General features: G+C 32.6%; 1 pseudogene; it reads right to left on the bottom strand.

Moving 5' to 3' along the window:
- Positions 1-7,500, bottom strand: part of LOC137639724 (putative neural-cadherin 2) — an 88,796-nt pseudogene that overhangs the window by 40,546 nt on the left and 40,750 nt on the right.

The following is a 7,500-nucleotide window of genomic DNA, read 5'->3' as shown; positions in this document are numbered from 1 at the left end:
CCAATGTTACTTTTTTTATTTCTCCTTTTATGTTTTAGCTTTAAATGCGGTTTCCTAGTAATCATTGACTGGATAAGGTCTATAGGAGCTTATGCTTATCTACGTAACTTTAACTTCTCAATGAATCTTTCTTTTTTTCTTCTTGAAGTGAAATTTTTATTAAAAGAAATATTTCCTTCATATTTTGTTTCTCTCTAAACGCATAAACATATTTTTATTTTCACTTTATTTTCCTTTTCCTATAGTTTCACCGCGATTGATTTATTCAATCCCTCAAGAATCATCTATTCTCGACTTATCAATATTGTCGCACGGTAAAAAAAATTAACTGTATATCAATTTCCATTCCCTTGCTTAGTGCACATATGTGTCTATGAGCTCTAATGACCCCTGATTTAATTATCAAATTACAGGCATAAACATTACTGCACAAATGTTTGGCTGAAATATTTACGATTTTGGTGAAAAATATCATAATGATTGAATGATATCTCATCCTGCAAATTTCAATCGCATTACTCATAGAAGAACATACTGACAAGATCATATTTATGAAATCTACCAAACCTCTTCATATTCATAATAGTTGACAAGTTTTATACGGAAGTAGGATTAAAAAAAGTTAATACGTTTCATATCACGTGAAAACAAAGCAAATCATAGATAACAGGAAAGATTTTTTCCTATTCTCTTTTACTTCAAGAATTCCTTATGTAACATGCACTGCTTCTTTTTGTGTTACTTACCATTTCAATCAAATTACCAAGAATACAGAACAATTCTAACCCTATCCTTAAAATAATAATTTTTTACCCATCATTGTTTCGAAGTAATATTTACTCTTCTAAGATAAAAAAAAAAAACATGTTATATATAAGCATTAATGTCTTTAAATAAATCATTTGCATAGGAATTTAAAAGGATTAATTACTAAGGTTGGATTTGAAACATAACTTGAAAGTTAGAGTGATTTTAGGCAGTCGATATCAATAGCCACAAGAGTGGAATAAAAAATGAAGGTACAATTCCGAGTACTTTCATGTAATCTCAACGCATCTTCAGAGTAGAGAAGAGAGAACACTTAAAGTTTTTTAGAAGGTGAACATTTTTATGACAGGTGAAATAGTATTGAAAAAAGTAATTGCTATGTGAGAATCATTGGAATGATAAAGAAGCTGTTAAATTTCTATTATTTTGTAACCGTGTAACTCATGGAGATATGATATAATCTACTTGTGTAACATATGTAATTGAACTTGATCTGTAAATTGAATGTCTCTGCTGATGAAGATATTTCGTAATTATTGTATTGTGTTTCACGTGTTTCCATCATTTTAACCGTGACTATCTAATTTGGTTCCCCAGTTAGGTCAAACTATGTTTGTTTTATAACTCACTTTTACTATTCACACCATAGGATGTGGAACGTGTATCGAAAAAGCATGACTGTGTTCTCTTGTTTTACCGCAGTGGTCTTTTCAATACAAATGTATAAATCTACATACGGTAAGCTGATATGAATTATAAGCTGTCACGAAATTTTTGAGTAGTTTTAGGTGACTTAATGGAATTCATCATTACGGAGAGGGGATGTTTGAAATTAACGGGTCTTTGGTATATGACATTTAATGTATATAAGGATAGCAGGGAGTATGAAGACTTACATATTTATATATTTGTGTAATAAAAAAACACCGTAGACTTTATGTTTACCCTTATTATAGATGAATTCAAAACCTAAATTCTACCAAAAAAGTCAATGGATTGCTATACTATAGTCTTAGGTCATATTTGAAAATATTATGTGTGAAAAGGTATAAATAATATGTCAACATGCATAAACTCAAATAAATAAAAAAAGTCAATGCCACTGCAAATGGGAACAACTAACTTGGTTCTAGTAAATATCTAAGGTATTGTTGACTAACTTAACTGTTGAAATTGCAGTGATGTCATAAAATTCGTATGAATAATTGTTCATATTAGAAAAAGAAAAAATAGTGATAATCATAGAATCATTACTCACCGACAGGTCCATTTTCTTGAACTTCTCCAAACATGGTAGCATTCGGAAAAACTGGAGGATTATCATTAATGTCCTTAACAACGATTGTTACGATAGCTTCCGCCAGATGAACTCGGCCTATCCTCCCCCCACTGCCGTAGGCGCTGAGGTCTGTATTAGCCCAAGGATCGGACGGATCGACTGTCACGTTCTTTGAATTGTAAGGATATTCGTCATCACACCCAACGTCGATTCCAAAACTTCCCAGATCGTAATGATTTTCAGAAGACTGTTCATCGTCTTCTCGTTTCAGTCGTTTTACTTTTCTTGATTGGAGTCCTTCCTTCTTACCTCCTCTTTGGTAGTTAGTCCTCATTTCTGATTCGATTTGATTAGCTTCATTGGATAAATTATCTCTGTAAGCTGATGATGGCTTTGCAGTTTCAGACTTATCTTCAGTATCAGTAATGTAGGAATTAGTCATTTTATTCATCTTACTTCCTGTTAATGATGTAATACCTTCGTGTACATAGTGTGAAGAGTGCTTACCAGGAAATATATTTGTCTCCTTAATCCTTTGGTGTTATTTTTCTTCCGCTACATTAATATTTTTTTCTCTCGTAGATCCAGAATGATGTTTTCCTTTGATATCGGAGAGATAAGAGCTCACTTTCCCATGTTCACCCTCATTTAGTTCGGTAATGCTCTGACGTACTCTGTTATGTTCGCGAGAAGATTCATGACTCTCTTTCCCTTTTGCTTCCAGTCTCCGTGAATAGCTTCACGTTGCTTTGGGGGTAAGTCATCGCCCTTTATCTCTGAAAGGTGTAACGACTGAATGTCGATGTTGTCTTCAACCCTCCCCGTATCGGGAACCACTCTGTTTTCCAAGGCTTTGAAAAGCTCTGATAATCGGTGACTGGCAATGGTTTTCGGGAAGTACTGTTCCTCTTTAAAACTTCCTTCCCACGTCACTTCTGACATCTCTCCCCGCCAGGAGGTGTGTCTGATCATCTCTCTCGTTGCTTTTCTTATCTTTTTCTGCCACACTTTCCACTCATGATCTTCTTTTGTTTTGTTTTTTTCCTTTTATTTAGATATCCTGCCTCTCCGATGTCCCTTCACGCACGTCGTCTAAATTTGGCCTTAACTTGGAAGAGGAACTCGGGACTAATTAAGATGCAAGAACTTGTCGTTTGTTACGAGGGCGGCTCCAAAGAGCCTGGCCATCACGGACCTGCACCCGAACCTTCCAGATGGGTTTTCCCCAGGGTGGGTCTTGGTCCAGAGCCTGAAGCGAATGACAGAGGAAAGACGTTTAAAATTATACATTTATAATTCGTGAAAGTTATGTTATATGCAGAGACAATCAAATTTGATAACTTTTCATATGTAGAGTTTTATCAACAATTCTGGATCTTTGATTTTAATTGTGTCCATAAGATACATTAGGGTAAAAGGAAGAGGTAAAAATAAAAAAAAAAATGAAACATCTCTGTTCTAAGTTAAAACCAAAATTTATATCCTTTGCTAAAGCCAAGATCTCTCAAAGGAAGGGAAAGTTTATAAGAGGAAAACGCTGAATTATATTATAATATAAACTTCCTAGCAATAAATGCAATGTGTTATAAAAGTTACATAGGAAGATTTCCGCCCACCATTTTAAAACCTAAATATCTGATCTGACCACAGTAGTGTTATCTTCTAATACAACATGAAGTTGTAAGATTTTTTTTTTTTTTTTTTTTTTTTTGATGTGTCAGATACTGATATCACGTATTGATAAAATAATCACAGAGAAAATGCTCGGAAAATCTTTGTATATATAAACATTAAACCCCATATAATTTGCATTTGATATCCACACTATCCCTATAAAGGGCAGACAATTAAAGTTCCCTTCATAGACTTATACCATGGATTAAAAAAATATTCAATTCCCTTAGCAATTTTTTTAACACACTGAACTGAATATATTGAAATCCCATTAAGGGACTTCCCTCTTTTTTAGTTTTTTTCAACCGTTTTGTTCACTAAATATGCTTGTATGAATCAAGCACAAATATAATAATTTCTATTACACTTATCTTCTAGGTTTCCATTTACTGTAAACATTTTACCCTTGTATTCACTTTTGATATATTTTACCATTTTCTCCCAATTCTCTTTACAGTCCCTAATCAACACATAAACTCCTGCAAACATCAATAATTATATTGTTCAGTTTACTGTGATTATTGTTCACCAATTTCTTATGAAAATTGGATACACACTCATTATGAATATTTCAAGTCATGTTTTTTTTTTTTTTTTTTTTTTTTTTTTTTTTTTTTTTTTTTTTTTTTTAATATAGAGATGATGACTATAGTATGTGAAAAATCTGAGACACGTATAGTGGAAGTATGACATTCAATGAGAAAAAAAGAAGAAGAAAAATGTAACATGGAGAGTAGGTGTGAATATCATATGGTGATCTTGCTTCCTCAAACTCTCTCTCTCTCTCTCTCTCTCTCTCTCTCTCTCTCTCTCTCTCTCTCTCTCTCTCTCTCTCTCTCTCTCTGCTTGGGAATCTACCAGACTGGAGTCGAGATCCACTCAAAATCGAAAGATTCTAGTAATTTCTACAACCTAACCATTCTTGTAAGCAAAAGAAGGGGGTGTTTTAGGGGGCGCCTATAGGTCTACTGTAACTACTGAATCATCAGCAGGAATTTCCTGGCCCTCCTTGGTCCTAGCTGGGCAGGAGAGGGGACTGGGCACTGAACATGCGTATACTGTATATGGTCATTCTCTGGGGCATTGCCCTGCTAGATAGGACAGTGTCACAGTCCGGTGTCCCGGCATTGCATGTGTGTCCTTTAAACAGTACAATGTAAATAGGAGGAAGTAAGATTATATCTCAAGTAGTTCTGAGCAAATTGTATCTCATGAAAGGATTGGAAAACGATACACTGATCAACAATATTGATTGAGGAACTGATACTAAATTACCGTTTTAATACGAAAAGGGCAGTGACCGATCTGTTATAGTTTTCCTTGAAACCCACGTCTAGTTTGTGGGAAACCTCAAAATTCCAGGTGAATACTACAGTAAAGCCATTACTGGGAAGGAGAAAGTTGGTGCCAAGGCACTTAATTTAACTCTCTTTTGTTCTCCTGTTCCATCATTCATATTGGTATTTTCCTCTTGCTCACTCACTCATATATATATATATATATATATATATATATATATATATATATATATATATATATATATATATATATATATTTAAATATGTTGATATATATATATATATACATATATATAAATATATATATATATATATATATATATATATATATATATATATATATATATATATATATATATATATATATATATATATACACACATATATATGTATATATATATATATATATATATATATATATATATATATATATATATATATATATATATATATATATATATATATATATATATATACATATAATTATATCCATTTGTATACCTATGTATGTGAATATGTGTTAAGAAGAATACGACAACATGAATTAAACAAGGGGAGAATAGAAGAGAGTTTAATTAAGGGTAATAACACCAACCTTCACCTTTCCAGGAAATGTTCAACTAATTACCAGGAAGTCTCGCTCCATTCTGACAAAGGTTTCAAGATGTTAAGGTCAGTTTTGGCTGGTTTCCATAACCCTCCGGGAGAGCTTCAGTTTTTTTTTTTTTTTTTTTTTTTTTCGTAAGTAAAGTAACTTCTACTATGGGATTTACTGTTCAGTGTTAGACTATTTGTCATGGATTTTACCAATATTACACACACACACACACACACACACACATACACACATACATACGCATGCCACCATAGACACAAAGACGTGTATATATATATATATATATATATATATATATATATATATATATATATATATATATATATATATATATATATATGTATATATACATACATATATATATATATATATATATATATATATATATATATATATATATATATATATATATATATATATATATATATATATGTGTGTGTGTGTGTGTGTGTGTGTGTATGTGTGTTTGTGTGTTTATATGAGAATGTGTGCATATATGCACGTATATACATATATGTTTGTATATAAGGCGTATATAAGGGGTATATACATGGATGGATAGATCTATTGATGATCGGTTGATTAACTGAATTCTTATCGTTCAATCAGCGTTCTTAAGAAACGTTGGATATGAGTAGTGCATAGATCTCTGACCTCTAACAAATGCTAAATACCAAAGAGGCAAAAAATTTGGGCCAAAACCTTTATTTTGAATGTTTATTGAAAATTGGTAGAGAGAGAGAGAGAGAGAGAGAGAGAGAGAGAGAGAGAGAGAGAGAGAGAGAGAGAGAGAGAGAGAGAGAGAGAGAGAGAGAATGAACCATTCAGTATCGTTATCCATTAAGATTGGAATTTAAAATTCAGCAGGTCCAAATATTTGCACTTAAAGTGAAAAAAAAAATTAATGATAATATCTTTTACTTTGGCACATATTTAAGTTGCGTAAATTTACCAACCATGTATTCATTCTGGGACATTTACATCCTTTTTGTTCTTGAAAATGTTTACTTCAAATGTAATAATGTAATTATTTTGAGGCTTTTTGCATCAATAGGCGTAGTAAGAGATGACGATAATGATTTAATATAGAAATTGGAAGAAGGAAAGAGGAAACTTGGAAAGAGCTGTTTTGATCGGGTATCAATTCAAGCGTCATTGTTGGAGTATTATTTCTTGTAGATTCCCAAATTTTTCTTTTGTTTTACACAGATAGTTGGGGAGAGAACAGATAAGTGTGTCTAGAATTAATCCTAAGTTTTCAATTACATTAACCTGGTTAGGAACTAACAAATACTGGTTAATAAAGAGAAAGCATTAAAGCTATTGGAACTCGATACGCAACTGAAAGGAATTCCAAATTTAAAGTCAGACGCCTGAGAAGTAATGGTGTTGTGTTGCAGAAACATTGTCGTAATCATTTTGTTGGCCAGCAACACTAATACTAATTGTTATGAAGAGAATACACTCACCCTCTGTTGTATGAGTTCCCCAGTGAGGGAGTTGATTGTGAAATAGGCCTCACTTGGTTTGTACCCATCAACGCCATCACCTCGAACTATATACAGAAGTCCTTGGTAGTCGAGTTCATCTTTGTCCTCTGCTTCTACCTGTGGCCAGATTGAAAAAACAAAACACTTCTTTAAAACATTATTTTCCTCAGACCATTTTCACAAGTAATCATTATCAAAGATCATTACACCTAAGTTAGAACCAGGGAAGATCAAGTAATAGTTGCTGATTAATCAGTTGGTGGAACTAGTAACCAGCAAGCTCATCTTCTTCAATTGTTAAGAAATAATTCCTTAAACCCTAAACGCAGAGATTACGATTCTTGGATATTTTCACTGTCCTTTCGTTGGATTTTT

Source organism: Palaemon carinicauda, chromosome 4, assembly GCF_036898095.1.
Source record: "Palaemon carinicauda isolate YSFRI2023 chromosome 4, ASM3689809v2, whole genome shotgun sequence".
Lineage (NCBI taxonomy): Eukaryota > Metazoa > Arthropoda > Malacostraca > Decapoda > Palaemonidae > Palaemon > Palaemon carinicauda.
The sequence above is the reverse complement of the archived record's forward strand: the minus strand, read 5'-3'. Positions and strand labels throughout refer to the sequence as shown.